The 25,296-nt window shown below is 33.2% G+C and overlaps 1 pseudogene; it reads right to left on the reverse strand.

Annotated features, from left to right (window-relative positions):
- Positions 1-1,503: 1,503 nt before the first annotated feature.
- Positions 1,504-1,626, reverse strand: LOC118600673 (annotated as a pseudogene).
- Positions 1,627-25,296: the final 23,670 nt, after the last annotated feature.

Here is a 25,296-nt window from a genome sequence, read left to right on the forward strand (position 1 = left end):
GTACATTCTTTGATTTACATCTTCATATCCAAAAACTATGTATTCTCCCTGTTAGTCTAATAATGACTGGATCTAAACTGAAAACCTCTGTCAGTTGTTAGCTGAATCTTCTGGAGGTATAATGAGAAGACAAATTTGGAGTTAGTCATTCAAGATTATTAGATAAAAATGAAAGGTGGGAATTTTTGGAAGAAATTGACTTGGAAATAATAAATAATCATAAACCATGTTACCTGAAAAACTGTCATGTAAGATTTGCACATTTCCGGCATATTGTAATATTTTATTTTATAGCCATAAATGTTTTTGCCAGGTTGTTTAGGTTCCTAACAGTCTCACTTATGATCTGAACTTCAAAATTTTGATTTTATCTCTCATGTAATATAATATTAACCTGTACCTAACTGCTTTTTGTGGTTCAACTGCAAATATAAAATTAAGAAACTGGTAAATTCTTGTTAAGCAGTAAATTATTAGGGATTATGGCATAAATACTCATGTATAATTTAGCTTCTTTTCTCTTTTCCTTCTAGAAATCACATAAAAATTTACCCAGGGACAAAGAATCAGAAAACTTTGAGACACATTTTATCTATGGACAAAAGCCATCTTGATGAAATGAAGAGATGATGACCAGAGGCTAGTCCACTGATGGACGATCTTGGAAAAGTCTAGGAAAAAAAAAAAATTTCGAAAGTGAGGAACTCACTCTGGATTGCAAAAGTTTATCCCTTCATTGTAATAGAGGCAGGGGTGATATCAAGAAGAACTAACAGCAAGAAGTGTCAATAATTCCATAATTCTATTTCATTCAGAAAGGCTGAGGGGCAGAGTTTATACAAGTAGGTTAAAAAAATAAAGCCATATTTGAAGGAAGATTGTTTTATGATAGTAAGAAAAGAAAAATCCCTTTGGAGGTGAAGTCTGAAAAATTCCAAAAGTATCTTCTTATACATAGAAACTTCCTATATATTTTTGTTCCAGAAATATATAATTTATTCATTGATGAGTAATAAAAAATAAACTTGTATAGCATTAATACAAAGATACTGTAAGAAAAAAAAAAGGAAGAAAAAGAACAGCAGAAGTTAAAAACAAAGAACAATGCAGAAAAAACATTTTCGTATTCACTTTAACAGTACACATACTAAAATTAGAAAGGAAAAAAACCCACACATTTCCATGAAGCAGGTCAAAATTGTGAGCAAATATCTCACTATGAATTTTCTTAAGTAACTACCTGCTTCTATGAAGAACTACAGATAATAAAAAAAGTCAATTTGGGGATAAGAAGGCAAGGCAAAAAGATATAGAGAAATATATATATTGACAGGATGCAGTAAAGAAGTGGAAATTTAATCATAGAAAGAAAGACAAAATTGAAATAAATGAAGAGAATACTATGTCCTGTAGAAAACTTGTAGGATAAAATATAAAAAAGTGGTAAAAATAAAATGAAATAATTTTTTAAAAACTAGACAAAAAGATAAATGTAATTTTTTTTTCCTATAGCACCTGGTATTCCCAGGTGGTCTCCCATCCAAGTACTAACCAGGCTCCACCCTGCTTAGCTTTCAAGATCAGATGAGTGAGATAGGGTTTGTTCCTGGTGGCATGGCTGTAGGATCAATGTAAAAAAGTTAATATGAAAAAATAAAATTAAAACAATGAAACAATAAAATTATTTAAAGATTTTTTTTAAAGCTTTCCTAAAAAAACAAACAACAACAACAACAACAAAACCAAAAGACTGACTATTCAAATTTAAAGTGAAGGCCATGAAAAAATATCTTAGGGAAAATCAACACAAAATGGATCTTTTGGTTAATTAAGCAGGGAATTCAAATCACTTTTTAGGGCAAAAGATATCAGACTGGGTTCAAATTTCCCTAGAGTAACATTCAAAGCTAGAAAATGATGAGGAGATAACTACAAAACACTTAAGAAAAGAAAGCGTGAACCAAGAATTTTATATTCACCCAAGACAACGTTTGGGTAGAAAGGCTGTAAAAGAATCATTCGACTTTGCCATAGGTCAAGGGATAGTTTTCTTAGGAGTCCTTCTTAAGGAAATGATTGAAGAATGAACTCCATAAAACCAATTAATGACATTAAGAACTACTAGAAAAGGATTGGCAATACGAATAAATTATATTTAACTTTAGAACAAAGTGAAATAAATACAAAGATCAGAATGAAAAGAGTGAAAAAGAAGTATTATGTGCCCTGACACCATAGAAATGATATAGCCAATCAATATTTGGGAAGAGGTATGACACTTCTGCAGTGCTTCAGAAGCAAGACAAATCATATAAGAGAAGTTTAGACATAATTTATAGTACCAAACCGAATACTAAGAAAGGCAATAACATAGATTAAAATTGGTTGATAAGATGTGAGAAAAATCTTGTAAATGTTGTTACCCATTATAATTGAAAGGCAACAGCTATAGTTCAAAGAAATAAATTAATTGTCACTTAATAATTAATTGTAAAAATCTTTCCACATCACTCAGAAAGAATCTACACCTGCTTTTTATTGGTTGCACAGCATTTCTGTTTCTGATTATATATAATTCTTTTAAGGAAACCATATTATTGGAAATGTAGATGTTCCCATAATGTTAATATTACAAGAAAGTGCTATGAACTTTTCACATGTTTTTATATATTTGTGGCATTACTTTTTAAGTTAAACTCCTAGTAATAGAATTCTTACAGGTCACTAGATTGGGAAATTTTAAAGGCTTAAAAAAATATTGCCAAAATGTATTTTAAAACAAATAATAGAGACGACTATTTCTCTTAATCTTTGCCAACACTAGATATTATCATTGTTTTATAACTTTACAGAATTTCTGAGTGAAGGATATGTCACATTTAAATTTACTTTTATTTAATTATTATATATTGACAAAAAATTTTTTAAAATACCTGTTTATTACCTTTGTCCACATTTCATTGAAGTTGGTACTGTTTTTATATTGATCTGTGAGTGTTCATTATATATTAAGACAATCCCTTATCATATTTGTTTTAAACATTTCTCCCTCTTAAAATTTTATTTATGGCATATAAAAAATAAATAATGATATGTTAAAATCTATTTTTCTTTATCTTTATAGCTTCTGCCTTTATGTCATACCTGGAAAAAATCATCCTGATTTTACATAAACTCTGTTAGCACCTTAATCCTCTACATATTCTACAGCACCTGAGATTTATCTTTGTCTTCCATTCTTTGCTGTCTTCTCTGGTTTTAATTAAGAATTTTGTATGATTCCATTTTTCCTCCTCTTTTACCATATTTCTGTTTTAAATATTTTATTTAGTTGTTCTGTTTCAAATATTTTACTTAGTTGTTCTAGAGTTTGAAATATATAGTTAAAACAAATCCAAGTCCACTTGAAATAACATCAAGCCACTTTATGAGGAGCGTAAGTACCTTAAACAGTGTTCCCAATTCTTTTTTCCTTTCCTTATTTCAGGTTGTTATTTATTTTACTCATCCATAAGTTATAACCTCCTTATATATTTTTGCTATTATTATTTTATTTTATTTTGCATGTTGTAAACTTTTTTTAAATGCCAGTTTATTTATTATTTTTTTCATACTATATATACATAGTTTTTTAAAACATTTTATTATTTTGTTTTCTCCCTCTCACCTCCCTTCTGGTAACCACTCGTCCATTGTCCATGTCCATGAGTCTCTGTTTGTTTGTCATGTTCATTCATTGCTTTTAGGTTTATATCCCACATATGTGATATCATGTGATTTTCAACCTTTTCTGTTTGGCTTATTTCACTTAGTAAGATTATTTCAAGGTCTATCCATGTTGTTGCAAATGGCAGTATTTCATCTCTTCTTATGGCTGAGTAATCCATTATATATATGTACCACAGCTTCTTTAGCCAATCATCTATCGTAGGACACCTCTATACCGTTTTCCATACTGGCCACACTAATTTGCAGTCCCACCAGCAGTGTATGAGGGTTCCTATTTTTCCACATCCTCTCCAACATCTGTTATTACTTGTCCTGTTGATAACAGCTGCGAGATGGTATCTAACAGGTGCGAGATGGTATCTCATTGTGATTTTGATTCGCATTTCTCTAATAGCTAGCGATGTTGAGCATCTTTTCATATATTTGTTGGCCATTTGCATGCCTTTTAGGGAGACGTGTCTGTTCAGGTTCTCTGCCCATTTTTTTGATTAGATTGTTTGTTTTTTGTTCTTATTGAGTCAGATGAGTTCTTTGTATATTTTGGATATTAGGTCCTTATCAGAGATGTTGCTTACATATATTTTCCCATTCAAATGGTTGTCTCTTTACCTTGTTGATGGTTTCTTTTTCCTGAGCAGAAGCTTTTTAGTTGATGTAGTCCCATTCATTTATTTTAGCTTTTGCTTCCCTTGCCTGTGAGGTCAAATTCATAAAATCCTCTTTAAGTCCAAAGTCTTTGAGTTTAGTTCCTGTTATCTTCTATGCATTTTATTGTTTCAGGTCTTATATTCCAGTCCTTAATCCATTTTGAGTTAATTTTGGTGTGTGGTGATAGACAACAGTCTAGTTTTATTCTTTTGCAGATGGCTTTCCAGTTTTCCCAGTACCATTTTTTGAAGAGGCTTTTCATTCTCCACTGTATGTTTTTGGCTTGTTTTGTTAAAAATCTTTTGTCCATATAAATATGGGTTTACTTCTGGACTCTCGATTCTATTCCACTTGTCTGTGTGTCTGTTTTGCTGCAAATACCATGCTGTTTTGATTACTGTCACTTTGTAGTATAATTTGAAGTCAGGCAGAGTGATGCCTCCAGCCTTGTTCATTTTTCTCAGGATGGTTTTGGCAATTCAGGGTCTTTTGTGCTTCCATAAAAATCTGATGATATTTTTTTTGTTCGATTTCTTTTGCTATTATCATTTTAAATAAACTGTTCAAATATTAGGTCAATTTCAAATAAGAAAAATAAAAGTTGTGATTTTACTATTGTTTTCTAAAACTCTTCATTTCTTTATGTAGATCCGAGTTTCTAACCTTTACCATTTGCCTTTTAAGAGTTCCTTTTAAAATTTCTTGCAATGCAGGTCTACTTGTGACAGATTTGGTCAATTTCTGTTTGTCTGAGAAAGTATTCCTCTCCAACTTCTGAAGGATAATTTCACTGGATACAGTATTGGTTTGTATTTTTTCTTTCAATAGTAAATATTTCACTCTACTCTTTTCTTGATTGCATAGTTTCTGAAAGAATTCCAGTGTAATTATTTTTCTTGTTCTTCTACAGGTAGGGTTTTTTTTCCTCTTCTGACTTTTTTCAAAATTTTCTCTTTGCCTTTGATTTCCTGTGGTTTGAATGATATTCCTAGGTGTAGTTTTTAATATTTTTCCTGCTAGGTATTCTCGAGCTTCCTGGATCTGTAGCTTAGTGTATGAAATTAATTTTGGAAAACTAGCTGTCATTATTACCTCAAATTATTCTTCTATTTCTCTCTCTCTCTCTCTCTCTCTCTCTCTTTCTCTCTCTCTCTGTCTCTTTTCTCTTTTGGCATTCCCATTTTGTTTCTATTATACCTTTCGTAATTATCCCACAGTTCTTGGACATTTTGGTCAATATTTAATTTCTTTTATCCTTTTTTTCTCTTTGCTTTTCAGTTTGGAAAGTTTCTATTGACATAACTTCAGGCTCATAATTCTTTTCTTATCTGTGTCCAGTCTAGTGATGATCCCATTAAAGGATCCTTTTGATTATTTGGTAGAGATTCCATTCATCTGATTACAAAATGCAACTACTCTTATATGTTGTCCACTTTTTCCACTAGAACCCTTAGTATGTTAATCATAGTTATTTTAATTTCCTGGTTTGATAATTTCAAAATCTCTTTCCATATCTGAGCCTGGTCTTTGTGTGATTATGCATTGTGATGTTTGCTTTATCTTTTAAGACTCTATTGTTTGTTGTTGTTATTGCCTTTAAGCATTCCTTGTAATTTTTCAGTGACATCCAGATACCATGTACTGGGCAAAAGGAACTGAGGTAGATAGGTCTTTAGTGTCAAGTTTATGTTAATCAGGCTAGGAGTTAGGCTCTGTTCACTGTTCACTGTAGCTGAAATTTCCTTTATTATTATTTATTATTTGTTTTTGGTCTCCCTGTTCACTTTGGGTTTCAGCAGAGACTCTTTAAATAAGGTCTGAGGCTTGCAGTTCTTTTAACTATAATACCCTTACAAACTTTTTTAATTTATAGTTATTTTTCATAAAATTTCCATCTCTCTGCTAATATTGCCAATTTTCTCTTGCATATTATCTACTTTTCAATTAGTGCCTATAACAACTATATTATGGTTAAAAACTTACATGTCATAATTATAATATCTTTGTCTTATCTGAGTCTGGTTCTGATGTATGCTTTGTTACTTCAGATTATATTGTTATCTTGCCTTTTGGTTTGTTTTGTAATTTTTTTTGTTGAAAGCTGAACTTGTATTGGGCAATAGAAACTGAATTAAATAGGCCTTCAGTATGAGGATTTATGTTCATCTGGCTAGGAGGTGGGTTATGTTTATTGATTACAATTGTAGGTCATAGAGGATTCCAATTTCTCTTGTGCCCCTCCCTTTTTTTGTCTCCACTTTTTGCAAGTGCTTTTCCAATAATATAGCTTTTTCTCTCCTTAAATGAGACCGCAAGGCTGCAGGGGGCTGAAGCTGGAGAGATGTCCTTTCTCCAGGTGGAATAAGTTTCTAATAAAGTATTTACCCCTAGAGAGTAGGCCTTCTTTGTTGTGGAGAATACTGTGGGCATATTTCACAATGGTTACTCTTTCCCTACCTTGGCAAAGCCAGAGGCAATTTCTCTAAGATCTTCACTGTGCAAATTTCATAGGTTTTCTAAAATCAAAGCCACGAAAGTATGGGCTTCCCTTAAGTGTGAAGCCCCCAGAACTTTCTCACTCTCATGCAATTCACTCTCAGTCTTCAGCAACTTGTCAAATCAACCATTTAAGCACTCATACCAGTTTGTGGCTCTAGTGGTTTCTGCTTCAGGGAAGTACATTTAGCCTTGACTGTGGAGTTGCCTGTCTTTTCAGATTTCAGTGTGAAGTTTTGCCCGACATCCTATGTTCTCTGATGGGTCAAAAAATGCTTGATTTTCAGTTTTATCAGTTTTTAATTATTATATGTAGAGGGATGACAACTTCCAAAATCTACCTGTTGGAGCATAAACTGGAAATTCATACTTGATTTTGTTTTGTAACTTCCAGCTTTCAAATACTGAGATCTCTTATTCGAGAGCTACCTCTTCTTTTTCAGATAATGATAGAACTGAGGGCTAAATAAGAGAAAACGTCCTCTACAAAGTCCTATAGCCAATTCAAGTGTATTAGATCTGAATACGTTTCTCGTCCTTCTTTATCACATGCTGCCTTCCTTGACTTTCCATTGATAAAAATTTTTGTTGTTGTTATTGCGTAGTGATATCTGCAAATAATTGCCAGTACTAATCTAGAGAATGTATGTAAATCTATTTGTCTAGCAATATTAATGTTTATCCAACAGATAAAAGTCTGTTCATTTTAATTCTATTCTATTTAATACTTTCCAAATGAAAAATTTAAGAAACTAATGAATGTGACCCAAGCTCTGCCTCGTAATGTTTGCTCTGACTGCACTTGTATCTTCCATCTCAATGCTTTTAGCAGTTCCCTAATACAGAGACTCTAAAGAATCTCAAAAGACCACAAAAGTGGGGTAATTCAATTTCAATAATTTAAGTTGGGAATATCTGTCTTTACTTTCTTTGGACTGTCCTTTAATTCTCTAAGGCTTTCTCTTATGTCTAAAAATCCACATATCTTCTAGTCACAGTTGGTACAGTAGCAGGGTAGACCCAGTTTAAGCTTAATTTTTTTAGTCTCTGGACTTAGCATTAGTGATAATTATAATTATGGACTTGAAATTATTAGAGATGAGATTCTGAACACTATGAAATAAAGACATTCATCCAACAACATAGCTTTTTGCCAAATGATATTCCATGCTTTCCACAATTGGAAACGATTTCCAAGAAATTTTTAATGTTAATAAAGATTCGAAATACTTTAAAAATAAGATCATAGCTCCATTTAAATGTGTTAATAATTATTTAAAAGAGAGTTTTAAAAAGTGGGCAGTGTGATCTTTTGATCCTGCTGCAACATGGTTTACCAAATCCACCCAAGGATTATTTGATTTTCTAGGAGAATGTATCTGCATTTAACTTTGCTATATATTAAGTCATTAGAGCTGAAAAACTGTGAACTTACACTTAACTTGCAGATTTCTATTGAGTATAGAAGATAATCCCAAATACTATGTTTTTTTTGCTCTCTATGGCTTTGATCAGTTTTATCTAACTTTCAGTCTTATCCTAACTTTTTTTTCTAACCAACTCTGCCTTGTTTACTGATTATAGGATCTGGTTCTGGGGAAAGGGAGTTGTGAATTTCTGGATTCACAGTGGTGGCTGGGGTTCTTGTGGAAAGTCCATTCTGGATCTTTCTCTTCCCACTCTTTCTCATTTTTCTGACCAAGCAGTATCCCTACAGCATCTTGCTGAAATATCCCTCCTTTCTTGCCAGAGAGATGACTCAACTTGGCTCCTTTTACATAATGCCCATCTGACCCTCAAGAAACTCATGCAAAAGCTAGCATTTTTCATGGAAAGTATAAAACTGTATTTATTGAATGCTACTGGAACCAGTTTATTTTTCTTACTAGTTCTTTCATAAACTAATACGTTTATGTTTGGTATGTTTGATATGTTTCTATACTTCTATGAGTCATGTCTTTAACTTGGAAAATTTAAGGAAGTATATTATTAAATAAGTTCCTCTTTCCTTAGTACATGTTTCTCTTTAATATTGTAGGGTTTTTTCCCTTTCTATCTATTCCACCACTATACTTCATTTAATTGTGCATAACTAAAATTTGTGTACTTTTATTCTTTTTTATATGTTGGAAAAACTTTAGATTTACATTCATGTTTACTTAATGAATAAATAAAATAATGTATACTTCATAACTCTTAGAAAATAAGGTAGAGGTATATTCAGTTTAATTCCACCAAATAGACTCAGAATATTTCAAATATATTCTAACAATTTTTTATTTGCTTGAAATATTTTGGCATAAATACATACATTTTACTGAATCAATTTCTAATTTTATAAATTCTCCAAATGTCTGGGCACTAATACACCTTTTTCAAATAAAGTAATATTGTACTTAAATCATAGAAACATATCTGCCATATTTCTTCCTACTTAGGCTCGGACCTTCAAGTTGCAGTATTAATTTTGATTGCAGAAAGGCAAATGCAAGAAAAAAGCAAAGAAACTTTTAAAAATAATTTTTATTACAGTGCTTGAGACTTTCATTTGAATGTTACATCATTCAGTGGAGTGTCATTTTGATATTCTTACATTATCAGTGACTTTTTTTATATTCTGCAAATTCTTTGAACTTATGGTATTATAATATTTTTAAAAATGTTAAAATTCATGTGTTAACAAAGGCACTGTATAAAGTGATTAAGTTAGATATTTTAACTTAACAAAAAAGCTATTTAAAGTTGTTTATTAAGTGAACCAAGATCTGAAATTTGGAAACCTGTTCTCAGATCCACCTCCATATTGTCCTATATCCCATCTCTCATCAAATGTGCTAGTAGACTCAACCAATCATATCCCCAAGGCTATTCTAACCCTTGAAATGAAGTACAGAAGTATCTGTTAATGAGGGAACTATCTTTTATGAATGACTTGCTAACACTTCTGCTTTGTTGCTCTTATTCTATGTTTTTGTTTTGTTTTGTTTTGTTTTTAGACCTTCCTCTAATTTTGTAATTATTCGGTTTGTATTTCTGATTATTTTAGTTTAGTTTGTGTTTAACCCTGAAACCTTTCCTTAAACTCCACATCTAGCTTCTAACTAGGCTCCTTTCCCTACCTACTGGCCCCAATTTCCAATTCTTGCCTAACGTCATTTTCATGGCTTTGAACTGAGATCAGCAACACATGCTGCTTTTTGGTGGATGATAGCTTTCCTAGGCATGCTCTAAAACAGCTGAGCTTCTGCTATCCTTATTCAACCGTGGATTCATATCTTGGACTTGCCACTCCCTCTCTGTCTGACCTTGAACGAACTAATTTTCTGAGGTAGTTAAAAGTGTATGATACTCACTGCATATGCTTACAATGCAAATTAAATGTACTAATGTATGTAACATAATTAATAAGTATTTGAAGATATATAACACTGTGCTTTTATTATATTATGACACATACCAATTATTTTCCATATTACCCTAACCCAGAAGCTCGGAATGAGCAGCACTATCTATAAAAGCAAAGGCAACCATTCAGCATGAGTAACGGTGCTTCATTTTGAAGACAACCCTCATGAGGAGACAATATCAAATGCCCCATTTGCCATATCCCCAAATAGCAGACTTGTTAGACAATGTGAAAGGTTTTTAAATAACTAGTATATGAAAATGACTGATTTATTTTTCATCAGGAATAAGGATTTTCACAGAGGTAAAATTTCTAAATAAGGAAGCAAGTTATCAAAAAGAAAAGTCAATTTGTTTGCTCACCCTGGGCTGATATTCCGAATAATAATTATTGCATGTTGCAGAATCTCTGTAGAAGACAGTTTTGGATACCTATCCAACAAATTTTCCTCAGTTCTTTGATGCCGGAATTCAGATTTTGTGACTCTTAATCATTCTAGAGCAATCGTAAGAGGTCCATATTCCTCAGAAGAACTTAGTGTTAGAGTATGTTTATGACCTATACTAATTAGTGAAGAAAAGTCTGGTAGAGAGTAGTGGCATCTGCAAAATTGTTCTGGGCTCCAAGAATGGATATGACCGAAGTAAAAAGTTCTTTCAGACTCTTGATGTACTCAGGTCTGGCTGTGATTAATTTTTTGAACTGTTGCAGTGATTTTGCATTATGAAAGGAGTCAGGACAATGACAAAGCTGAGACACTAAAGGTGGCAGAGCATCTTGTGTTGGAAACTTCTAATAGCATGCACAAGATTCATTCTTTCCTTCCTATTTATTAACAGATCTCTGATTTTGTTGGGGGTCATTGATATGATGAACTTAAAAAGTCCACTCTCTAGCATTCCTTGCAAATGAAAGACCATGCTACGCTGTCGTGGGAAGTGAGATGTAAGTAGAAGAGTTGGTCAGGTGAGACAACCAGGAAAATTTTTCAAAAGGGAAATTGATTCATATGAAATGTACCCTTTTCTTTTGACCTGTTCCAATTACTGACTAAAGGTCATGAGATATTTGAGATACAGAAGCCATTTTGCCACCAGGCGACCATGAGAAAAAGTGATTAATAGAGACCCTGACTGTGATAGCATTGATACCCTGAAACAATGTCTAACAACCACCAAACTTCAGCACCTAGACTTTTCATAATGGGAAGAAAACACAATCTTTATTTTTTGGAAGGCATTTTTTGGTGTTTCTATCATTAGAGACAAAAGCATTCCTAACAGTCTGCTGACTAAGCTAAACTTATAGATATACTCCATTAATATTTTTTTGTTGTATGATTATTGAGGTAATAGCTTCTCAAAAAAATTAAGTAAAGTGAACTCTGAACGTTATTTTACTTACAAAGTATCCTAAATGACAAACTCTTAATAGCTATCAAAAGCATATAGAAAGCTGAAGGCATATAATAATCAAAATAGTATGGTACTGACATGAAAACAGACACATAGATCAAGGAAACAGAAGAGAAAATTAAAAAATAAGCCCATACATGTATGGTCAATTAATTTATGGCAAAAGAGCCAAAAGTAAACAATAGGGAAAGAACAGTCTCTTTAATAAATGATATTAAGAAAACTGGACAGCCATAGGCAAAAGAATAAACCTGAACCATACACGATCCTACACCAAACAAAAAATCAACTCAAAATATATTAAAGACTTAAATATAAGACCTAAATCCAAAAAAATCTTAAAGTAAAACAGGTGGTAAGCTCCTTGATATTGGTATTGGCAATGACTTTTTTTTTTTTTTTTTTTTGGATATGACACCGAAAGCCAAGGAAACAAAAGAAAAATAAACGAAAATAAATAAGTGGAACTACATTACACCAAAAATGTTTCTGCACGGCAAAAGAAACTATCAACAAAATGAAAAGGTACAACACAGAGAACTAATGTAATTAGTAAGAGTAAATGAAACTGACCACTCTAATATACCATATACAAAAATAAACTCAAAATGGTTAAAGACTTAAATGTAAGACTGAAAAACCACAAAACTCCTAGAAGAAAACCTAAGTAGTAAACACTTCAAAATCAGTCTTAGTAATATCTTTCAGGATATAGCTACATGAGCATACGAAATAAATGCAAAAATAAATAAATGGGACTACATCAAACTAAAAAGCTTCTGCATAGAGAAAGAAAACCTCAACAAAACATAAAGACAACCTATCAAATGGGAGTATATATTCACAAATTATACATCTGATATAGGGGTTAATAGTCAAATTAAATAAAAAATTCATACAACTCAACATCAAACAACCTGACTCAAAAATGGCAGAGGACATGAATAGACATTTCTCCAAAGAAGACATACAGATGGCCAACATGAAAAGATGTTCCACATCACTAGTCATCAGGGAAATGCAAATCAAAACCACAATGAAGTATCACCATACATCTGTCAGAAAGCCTATTATCAAAAAGTCAACAAATAATAAGCGTTGGCAAGAATGTGAAGAAAAAGGAACCCCTATATACTGTTGGTAAGATTGTAAATTGGTGCGGACACTATGGAAAACAGTATGGAGATTACTCAAAAAATGAAAAATAGAACTACTATACAACCCAGAAGTCACTTCCAGGTATTTATACAAAGAGAACAAACACTATTTCAAAAAGATATATGCATCCCTTTGTTTATTGTAGCATTAATTACAATAGCCGAGATGCAGAAATATGGAAGAATCTTAGGTATCCAACAGTAGATGAATGGATAAAGAAGATGTGATATATATACACAAGATGTGATATACACACACAAAGAAATAATACTCAGCAATAAAAAAATGAAATCTTGCCATTTGCTACCACATAGATGGATCTAGGGGGTATTATGTAAGTGAAATAAATCAGACAGAGAGACAAGTACCATATGACTTCACTTATTACATGCGGAATCTAAAACAAACCAAAGCAAATGAATGCACAAAACAAAACAAAAAAACATACTCATATAAACAACGAACAAAATGATGGCTGCCATAGAGGAGGGAATTAGAAAGAATAAGTGAAAACGGCAAAGGGGAATTAAACATATAGTGCTTTTCTTATAAACATATTGGTGTCCATTGATGTCAAAAAAAATAGAGAAAGGGAACTGGTGATGTGGGTCACATTTTTTAAAAATAAAAAGTCAACCTACAGAATATGAGAAAATAGTGGAAAATCACATATCTGATAAAGGGTTCATATGTTAACATCCAAAATATATAAAGAACTCATAAAACTCAGTAGCAAAAAACAAACATCCTGATTAAAAAAATGAGAAAAGAACCTAAATAGACATTTTACCAAAAAAGATATACGGAGGTCCAACAGGTAAGTAAAAAGGTATTCGACATCTCTAATCATCTTGGAAATGCATATCATAACTACAATGAGATATTACCTCACATCTGTTAAAATGGCTATTATTAAGACACAGGAAAACAGTGTTAGCAAGGATAAGAAAAGGGAACCCTGTGCAGTGTTGGTGGAGAATTATTCTGGTTCAGTTACTATGGAGAACAGTGTGGAAGTTCTTCCAAAAATTAAAATTAGAACTACCACATAATCCAGCAATTCTACATCTGGGTATTTATCTGAAGAAAATGAAAACACTAACTGGAAAACATGTATGCACTCCCATGTTAATTGCAGCATTATTTATAATACTCAGGACATGGAAGCAACCTGTGTCCACTGATGAATGAATAAAGATGCGGTGTATACTATTATTCGGTCATAAAGAAGGAAATCTTGATATTTCTGGCAACATGGATGGAACATTACGCTAAGTTAAATGTCAGACCGAGAAAGGCAAATACAATATAATTTTACTTACATGTGGAATCTTAAAAAAAAACTGCTTATAGATTCTGAAATACTGAGAACAGCAGATTGGTGCTTGCCAAAGGCAGGGTGTAGGTGAGGGCGGTGGGGGGGGGGTGCACAATAGATGAAGGGGACCAAAAGATACAAACTTCGGTTAAAAAATAAATAAGTCATAAAGATGCGATTTATAGCATGATAACTATAGTTAATAATCCTGTATTGTATATTTGAAAGTTGTTGACAGTAGATCTTAGTTATCATCGCAAGAAACACAATTTTGTAAATATGTATGGTGATAGATGTTAATTAGATCTATTACAGTGAACATTTTGCAATATATACAAATACCAAATATTATGTTGTATGCCTGAAACTAATATAATTTTATGTCAATTATGTATCAATAAAAATAAAAAAACTAAACTGTAAAAATGTGAAGCTACACTATACAAAGAATTTTTAAATGGGATGCTGAAGATCGAATCTGTGTGTAGGCATTATATATAAATCTCTCTTAATAATTAAAAGTAAAATGATACAGAAAAAAATATGGAAAATAGCTCGAAGCAATGTTCAATGTAGTGATTCCAAAATTATAATAGAAGTAGAAATGGAATTATTTAGTTTGCTTAGTTCCAGATAATTTAAGTATGCCAAAGTAATTTAAGTATGCCAAAGCAAAACACGGAGGAGTATCCTGGACTAAACGTGATCCAACAATCAGAAGTTTTTAAATTTAAGTGGTGCCATTATATTTTCTTAGTTACGCACAAGTGTACTAAAATATCACACTTTTCTTCCTTTTCTTTCAATATTCTTTATTTCCTTTATCCATTCTTTCACATGCTGTCTTTGTAAATTGGCAACTTTTAGGGGATCTAGTGAAATTTTTAAATCATTACTTGTTCTGATTCTTAATGCATTCTGGCATCTGCCATATTAGATTACATAAGAATGAAAGAAATATTTCCCTGAGCAGTTTAAAAATCTATCCTAAGTGCATCATTGTATATTTCCTTTTACTTTTTTTTCCTTTATTTTTCTCTGCCACAGCTGTGGATTCATCCATATGACATTTCAAGAATGCAATCAATTTTCCTGTATTACTGTTTAATTTACAAGTCTTGTGGCTTTTATTTTTTGATATTCTTACACTTCCAAAATCTTGTGTTTTAGGTCATTCCATTTCCACAATTTCTGTCACTGATCCCTTTTGAGTAATGCATTGTTTCTAGTTATATCATGGTACCGGAAATAAATAATTAGATTTGATGAAAGGAAATAGAAAAAGGTATCACAGCTGCTTTGTATAACTGGTTAAACAATACATATATTTCGGAAATCACTCTGATCCTAAACTGAGTTATTAACTCAAACTATCCTTTAACCTGATTTGCTCTGTAAAACAGAAAGAACATGACCATAGACAGACAAGAGTTCGATTTCAATTCTGTGCCTTAAAATTTCCACTTTAAAGGAAGTGATAAACCATAAATTTTGCAAAGACTTAGCCTAAAATAGCTTAGCAGCTTTTGAACAATACACCGACATGGAGATTATAAAACTGTTGGCATGCTGCAGATTGGATGTGGTGGAGGGGATGTGTATAAAGGATTCTCATGTAGATAATTTTGGATGCAGCTGTTGATATGCTGTTAATACCTCTCCCTCCTCCCAACCCACTCCATATATATATGCACACAGAGAAGGGGTGAAAGTATTTGTCTTTCAGCTTAAGCCTAGTGAGAGCCTTCAATAGGACCATTCAGAGTTTGATATGTAGCCCAAGCAGTTGTAAAACACATTAAATTAGTACCTGGCTCCTCCCTAGGAAATCCTCAATATAAGGATGGGCTAGCTAGCAGCTCTGAAGGCAATGTGAAGGAGAGTTGATGATGAGCTAGGAAGAGCTTGCACAATCTAGAGTTGGCACATCTAATAATGAGTTAAATGCCTGGATTCCTAGAGTCTGAGGAAGAAGTAAGTGACCTTCTGAATAGAGTGCACTTGCTCAGATTTGGGAAATTATTGGAGAGAAAACATCAACAATAACATGTGGGGATGGCAGAGGTGATTTCCAAAGTCTCTATAGATGTGCTAGACCGAAAAAGGAACTTTAACCATCTCTCAGGCTAGAGAGCAGAAAACCAATTTATAATAGCACCAGTCAAAAAAATAATTTTCTACACCTTTTAACTCTCCTTCCTCAACTTGTTCCTTATTATTTTGAAGAGTTTCAAAGTTATAGTTATGTGGCTGGGGAGGAAGTGAACAAGAGAGATGAGCCTCACCACAGCCCATTCCTTGAGATACCTGGCTCTAGCCAGAGAAGGTGAAAGAAGCATTAACTTTGATCAAGTTAGAAGTTTTGATGATTATATGGGAGTGGGAATTTTAATTAATAAATTAAATTGTTTTTGGAACAAATTGACCTGGACTATCTACTATCTACCAGTGACCAAAAAAATCTCATTTCTGTCCAAGTTTTTCTCCTGGGACGATGGAAGGACTATGTCCACCAAGACAGTTTAAAGAGATAGCAGGAAACAAAGTCTTGCTTGATTAATTCCATTAGGTTGATAGCCTCAAGCAAGTTACTTAAACTCTTAATTCCTCATCTGTAAAATTAACTATCAGTACTTCATGAAATTGCTATGAAGTTTTAAATATTTTTAAAGCTACAAGAAACATCATTATTTAAATTATCTAACACTATGTCTGACTCATAATAGCAATTAAATAAATTGTACCTGCCAGATATTTCCTAGCTGACTCGGACTGTTCAGTTATGATTAAGATATATTTTACAGTATTCACTGGACTTGAATACAAATAATGCATTCACACTGACAAAAAATATTCATTGAGTACCTACTTTTCACAAGCCATTACACTAAGTCGTTTTTCATATTTTTTTATTTAACATCCAAAGAGCCCAAATAAAGGTATCACCATGAGCACCACTGTATATTGTGCATTTGAGGCTTGGAAATATGGCTGGAGAAATCTTTTTCAGTACGTATCTGTGAGTTCTGCGTTCCTAATCCCATGCACAGTACTTTGAGTGGCCAAAAAAGGTATGAGATTTCTGCTCATACAATATTTAGTCCCTTTTTAGGAAACGACATAAATAAAATATAATCAAATGTAAAAATCGTGGTTAAAAACAGCAAGTAATAAGGAAAAGAAAGGTAAGAGAAGCACTTGTCTGAAAGAAAGTTTTAGTAGACAGACCCACAGAAGGTGGGTTTGAGGTGAGCCTGAGAGAATGGGCAGGCTTCAGAGAGATAAATCAAAAGCAGGAGGCTTTTACAGATGAGAATTAAAAAAATATCAGACACTCTTTGGGTTTAAATTTGTGATGGCTCTGTGTTTTGTCCTTTTGAATCTATTTAACCTGGAATCCAATAATTTAATTGTAAAAACAATCTTTCCTTTGGGTTATTGAGATAAGAGAGTAAGACACAACTTCCGTCTTAGTCTTTTCAGGATGCTATAACAAAAATATCATAGACCGGGAGGCTTATAAACAATAGAAATGTATTTTTCAGTCTGGAGCCTGAGAAGTCCAAGGTTAAGATGCTTACGGATTCATTGTCTGGTAAGGGTCTGCTCCCTGGTTCATAGATAACTGTCTTCTTGCTATATCTTCACATGGAGAAAAGGGTGAGAGAGCTCTATACAGTCTCTTTTATAAGGCTCTTATCTCATTCTTGGGGGCTCCAGCCTCATGACCAAATTACCTTCCAAAAACCAAATCTTTTTACATCACCTTGGGAGTTAAGATTTCAATATATAAAATTGGGGGGAGGGGGACACAAACATTCAGTCCACAACAAAGATAACTGGACAAAGGAAATGTGCTACATATGTACAATGGATTATTACACAGCCATAAGAAAAAATGAAACACTACTATTTATGACAACATGGATGGATCTTGAGATTATCATGCTAAGTGAAATAGACAGGAAAAGTTGAGAACCATATGACTTCACTCATATGTGGGATATAAAACTGAAAGCAACAAACAAACAAGACAAACAGAGTCTCATGGATACAGACAACAGTTTAGGGGGTATCAGAGGAAAGGGAGGATTTGGAGAGGTAAGTAAGAGTAAAGGGGATCAAATATATGGTAATGGAAGGAAATTTAACTTTGAGTGGTGAACACACAATGCAATATACATATGATGTATTATTGAATTGTACACTGGAAACCTATACAATTTTATTAACCAATGTCATCCAAATAAATTTAATTTAAAGTTTAAAAAACATAAACTTTTCTTTAAACAATAGTTTATTTGTTTTAAAATATAATATAGATGTAGCACCTAATCATGTTTTAGCTAACACAAAATGTCGAATTGAGAATATTTACTACTCTGTTTAAGACAATTTTTTTTGTTGTTAAAAATATATAGAGTCAAATAATTAGAATGTTGGAAATAATTTTAGTACAGATAGTTAATTCGTATTTATTTATCATAAATTAGATTGTCTAAAAATGATATTGTTATATGAAGTGTGTCATTGCTTCAATGCACATTTCTCTTTCTTTATGTGGAAGTCACAAATTAAAAGTACATAACGTATGCAAGCCTGACTCTTAAGAGCTCCTCATAGCCACCTTAGGCTCTTGGAACCTATGTGTAAATAGGTATGGGGATGTTTCTTAAATTTACAAAGAAATAAGTTAGAATTGGGGAGAGAGAAGGAAAGTGGAAGAAGAAAAAGAAAAGAAGATATCATGACTGGTAAAAACAACAACAACAACAACATAAAGTACATAATAAAGTCTTGAGTTGTCAGGAATTTTTTGATGGTTTCAACTCCTATTTATCTCTCATATCCCATTTAATGTCACAATAATTATTAACATTAGTATTTCATTTCTTCATGTATATAATTATATTCCTGCCCCGCACAGACTCACTTCACACCTGTACATATTGTTAGGTAGTCAGACATGAGCGACAGGGAAACAAAGGAACGGAAGCCTAGCCTAGAGACCACCTAAAGAACACCCCATTTGTAGTTAAAGAATCATTCCTGCATCCTGGGAGACAAGGGACTGGAGGGCCATAAACCTATAGCTGGTTTAGTCCGACTGGAGATACTTGCCCAGAAAGTATTACCCTAACTTGCTCACAACCTCAGCCTTATTACACCATCATTATAATATCATTCTTATGCCCAGAAATTCATGAATCTAATTACAACAGACTGAATTCTGGGTAAGCACATGAGCACTAGGGAAAGTGTCATATACCAGCCAAATGTCGATCAAAATGACCTCATGTGCCAATCACTTAGGAATACCTTTGTAATCCATGGGCCCAAAATAATACAGACTTTCCTTCCCATTTCTACATTGTTACAGCCCTCTTTGCTGAGAACCCACTCCTCCCTTGGAGTATACTCTATCTTTTATATTTACACCTCCCAAATTCCACAGGGCTACAGCCTTTCTTAGTGTGGTCCATCTCCTTCTAAAATATACTTTTAATAAATATTACTTTTTCTAAATCTCGTTGATCTGTAATTCTTTGCTGTGTCAGCGAGAAAGAGTGGAGGATCCTTCCGTCTCCCATCCCCTTACCCCTGTGCTGCTGGGGGTGATCACCTCAAGGTAACTATATGATCCTCTTAAAGGCAAATAACTTGGTAGAGCTAAATTTTAAACTTCTGGTTCTTAAGTGTAACTCTATTTTTCATTTACTCCAGATAACTGTACATCAAAATTTGGTAGCAGAGAAGGAAAAAGGCTATGAAATGATCTAAACTTGAACTAGTCTCAACTCTGCATAAAGTGCTCTAATTCCCATACATTCTTCATTGCAGAACAGATACATAAAAACAAAACAAAATAGACAAACAAACAACGAAACCAACAAAATGTGATAACAAATAGTATGACTTACTGAAAAAAGAATGGGATTTATATTTTACTGAACCAAGCTGGATCTGAAAGCAGTCTCTGTCACATACTAGTCATGTGTTCCAGGAGAGTGATGGTCAAGCTTGGGTGGGTGCATACCGATCACTTGGGAACCTGGTTAAAAGGCAGATTCTGACTTAGTAGGTTTGTGGGAGTTCCTGAGATTCTACATTTTTAACAAGCTATCAGTTGCTGTAAATACCACTAGTTACAAGGTCCAAGGACAAGCCACAAAAGACTGCCAAGGCTGTTTTTAGTCTCTAGGGTAGATAATATAACTCCATTTGTGCTGCTGAAAAGAAATGATGTGGTAATTCAATTAAGTTACCAGCGTGCAGTAGATTCTCAATAAATAAATACTTTTGCTGACAGAGGTATCTTTCAAACATCCTTCCACCATCTCTAATATGGTTTTCCTTGTAGACGTTTTACTTAAATCTCAATTTCCCCCTCAAGAAATAGTTTCGACAGTTAAATATTCCAAGTAATTGTGATTAAAATATTGCAAATTCCCTGACAGTATTAAAAGGGTTAATTAATATTGCAAAGCCTGAGGAATTACTGAGGCCCTTACCTTAAACAATTAGTAAAATGACCCTGAGGCAACCAACTGCCAGATGAAATGCCTTATAAGGCCTGAAATAATGACACCACGTTATATTACCCTGAATCTGCATTTCAAAACCTGAAAAACACAGCTGTCTGTCAGCTTGTCAGAAATCATTCAGCTTGAACCTAAATGTACTTTTACGCTTTTCACCACAAATTTTAACAGGGACAAATGGAGGGATGGCTTCTTTAATCTAATGAAACTCTTGCCACCTCTGAGAGATCCCTCCCCTCCTTAAATGTTTTCTGAAACTAGATGTACAATATCTGTTTCAGAGAGAATGTCATGGCTCATTTGTCACCTAACCCCATACCTCTGAGCAGCTTGGTACTCACAGGGGAAGAAAGTAGTTCTTCCAGGTGGTGAATTCCAGTGCTTTGAACATGTGACTCATTGTCTTCACTCAGCTCAAGGTAGTTTCAGCTTTTCCATTTCAAAGTAAATCTCTAACCACTGTATTAATAATCATAAAGGTATGTCTCTCGAGAAATGAACAAATTCGCATTTTGTCATGAGTCTGAATTCACTGGCTCTCCTTTAATATTAATGCCTCTAAATTGTTTATTGACTGCCATGTTAGCATACCTTTTTTCAAGCTAAAGAAAGACTATTATAATATAATTCATGTATGAAATGTTTAATATTTAACACTGTCTCCTAGCTGCTCCCAATCTAATATATTAATATAGATGCATCATTATGCTAAAGGAAATGCCTCACGATGTTAGAAAATGTTATGGACCCAAAGGAGCAATGTCTAGTTAATTACTAAAGAGTAATCTCCATCTGGTAGATTCTGTCTTCCCTGGTTTATTCTCCGATAGGTCTCCAGATGATCTCTGAAACAGTCTCCTTAAGCACGCAAAGGTTTCAGGGGTTATTAGTAGTAATTGTGTTGCACAACTGAGGGAATTTTGTTTAGCATGATGGAAGCAGCAATGTCATTATTAGTTGATTAGTGTGAACAATCTTTGACAATATGTAGCACCAACTATGACTCCAACTGGTGGCAGCTCATTATTCTGATTGCTATTTGATTTGCAGCATTCAACCACAAAGTAAATGACATGGACCGGGAAGAAAAGCAATAATTGGAAGATGTTTTTATGACCAATGAAAGAAATGAGATTGCATTGTTTAAGAAAATGAATCTGCATTAAATAATTGAAATTTTGGGGTTAGATTTAGAGGTTAGAATTCTAGTAAAATAACGCATAAAGCTTACTATCATTCATCCTAACTCCAGAATATATATTGCGGGAAGAGTTTTTTTTCCCCCAAATTAAATGTAAAGTAGGTAAGATGTGGTTTGTACTATTTGTCAAGGAATGTTTTAAATTGCAAAACAAGACAAGAACACAAGCAAAAGGTAATGCTGAGAGGAGGAATAACTGCTAGGAGGAGGTCGAAGAATAAGTATAGAGGAGTCTAGAAGAGAAAAAATATATTTTCTAGATGTGCAAATGTTACACCCTTGAAAGAACCCAAACAGAATCATCTTATGTAACACTTAAAAAGCAAATATTTTTAGGTGAATTTCAATTTTGATGTTACCAATAATGAGAGGGTTTTTTTTTCTTCTGTTTTGAGGCTTTTTGTTTATTCCAAAAGATATTACATGATAATTATAGTACCTTAAAAAGGTACATACATAAAAATATATATCTGAACCTGTCAAAGAAAAATTGTATCATATGGAATTAAATAGAGGAAGACTTTGTTCAAGGCAATTGTAACAGCACAGAGAGTTCAAACTGAACCAGTGGAGTGAGCTGTGGACGAGTACTGGATGCGTTTAGGGAAAGGTTGGTCAACGTGAACTGGCAACTAGTGTTTGCTAATTGGACCTTATGAAAGTTAGGCTCCTACTATCCCACACAGACTGAGAGACAGGGTCTCCATCTTCCTTGATTATTATATTTAAAAGGATGGATCCCAGGTTCTTGAGAAAGATGTGACTGACTGGGTTGTAAAAAAGGTAAAAAGCTAGGAGGAAATTTACATTCCTTAGGGGGCAGAGAAAGAATTTACAACTGCAAATTTTCTAAAGTAAGTGTTCTAAGAAAGGGAGTGCTGGGTCCTACAGTCAGGAAGAAACCTGTCTAATGTTTTATTGGGCTGAAGGGAACTTTTTAACGCCTTCTTGGTCAAGGCCCAGTATTTAGACACATCTACCATTAAACTTTCAGAGAACATTCTTCTAGATCTAGATCATTTTTTTAATACATAAATTCACATTAGATATACAGTGTGGACAGATCCAAATATATGTATTTAAAAAATAAATTGGATTATACTCTAATTGCTATTTTTGAAACTGTTTATTTGATAATACACACGGAAATATTTCTGTTGTAAACATACAGACAAAGCATTCTTTTTAGTAACTTCATTGTATTAAACCATATGGTGTAACCTATAAATTCTTAATGCACTTATGTTAATCTCTTTACTTCTGAACACTCAGGGCACATTTTGAGGACTCTTTTTAAGGCATTTTCTACCTACTACTATTTACTATTTTGCATTTATTTATGCTTTTACTATAAATACCTATAGGATAAGAACTTTGTCTCTATTTCTCATTGGTCTCCACATTTTCTACCAACTCTACAGGAGTACTTTGGTAAAAATAGATGTCATTTTTACTGCATGCATGACTACAAGCAAGAACAAAGAATACCAACTAAACTAGTCATACTGTTGCTTCAAGTTACTGGGTTCCTGAATGAAAAGTAGGTTCTGAAGAGATTCTAATTCAAAAAGCAGTGCTCATTTTCTCTTTCCTCTGTATCTATCCTTTTCCAAAGCAGATTCAGCTATTGAGTCCCTGAAAAGACAGAGAAACACCTTTTGGGGTGGATGGTATGTAGAAAAACATAAATAGGGCAAACTGAAAAAGAATGGGGCCACAATTTTACCAAGTTATTTACAGTGGCTAAACCTTAGTCTCTTCCATCCTTCTTCCAGGTCTCCCATTAAAATTAAACAACTTTAGATGACTCTGAATCTACTCTCCTTAAAAGGGTATCCATCACCTTGTTCTTCAAACTCCTGCTAAATTACTAAATATTTACTAAATTTCCTTTCTCCTAAAAATGACCATAATATATAGCAAATGCATTGTTCTTAGCTAATTATTTAATTTAATTTTTTTCTTAGCTCATTCTTGTTTTCATATTTACATTAAAATATTCCAGTTCTTAGGATAGGATAATTAACTAATTCATGAGTTGTGCATGTATTTGCATCTCTAGTTCCAAAGCTAAATTTTAAAGCCATATTTAAAGTTTTAAATTAATTTGTTATGGCTCTGTTGAGGATAGGTCCATATTGACAGACCTGCTGAGCCTGATCCCTGCTGTGAGATGTACTGTACAAAATTACAGATTTGTGAAATGCATACTAAACATTAATTCTAATAATAAGCTTAAATGAGAAGGTTTTTCAAGATTTTACAAGAGATAGTTTATATAAAACTTCTGGGAAAGGCGCTTTTTTATCAAAATGGTTCAAGGTCAATATTGTCCTCATTTTATAACTCTAATCCACTCTCTTGTTTGTTTCCTTTCAGACTTCAGATATCAGGCACTTATTCTTAGACACTTAGAAGATATTTTTTATGTAGAATTGGAGAAGATTGAAAAAGACACAAAGCACAGCTGGGTCTCTCTCTCTTTCATTCTGTTATTAATGTTATGACAACATTAGTGAATGTCAGAACAAAACAGGCATCATTTTCAGTATCTACAGAACATTTATCATATAGTTTCATTAGTTTGAATTTTAAAAGATTGTGGCATATTTAAGCATTCAGGTTGGAATGCTTAAATTCTGTTGGTCCAACAGAATGTCAGGGTCTATTGCTTTACCTTAACTTTTAGGCAAAGGCATCTTTCAATACTTTGAGATATTTATCTTGTCATTTTCTACTCTCACCTTCCTTGATATCACCTATGCTCATAATATTAACCATAATTTATCTACCAAAAGACTCCTAATCCTATAGCATATTCCTGAATTTTATATTTGAGATTATATTTCTTCTTGACTTCAACTTTCATATTTAGCAAATTCCAAACTAAATTAAACCTCTGTAAGCATAATTTCTAGACCAGTTTTTACTTCTGACTTGCCTGATAACATTGCAAATTTAGTCAAATAATAGTGGATGCAGCAGATATTTTCATTCTTTTTTGGTTATCATTTTTGAACATCCTTCTTATATTTGGGAAAATTGCCTTCATTATGAGTTCTGCTTTCTGAGAGAGAAGAAAACTCATTTACCCAGACATTTTTTTTTTTTTTTTTTGTAATTACGTGACCTATTCTTTGCCAATCAGAATCAATTCAATTGGAGGAGGTCATTGAGAGGACATGACCACAGGTTGATCTGTTATCTGGACTTGAGCAATAGGAGGCTCCTCACCTTGGAATGTACACATCACTTGCCTTCTCCAAACTAGAAGCTGCCCAAAGACATACATTTGAGATAGTGCTGTAATGTGGTATTGAGAGCATTTGTATAGTAAACATGACTGCATCCAGTTAAGATTCTGGTGGGTGAATGCGGAGATG

This window comes from Rousettus aegyptiacus, unplaced genomic scaffold (genome assembly GCF_014176215.1).
Source record: "Rousettus aegyptiacus isolate mRouAeg1 unplaced genomic scaffold, mRouAeg1.p scaffold_m13_p_3, whole genome shotgun sequence".
In the NCBI taxonomy this organism is placed as follows: Eukaryota; Metazoa; Chordata; class Mammalia; order Chiroptera; family Pteropodidae; genus Rousettus; species Rousettus aegyptiacus.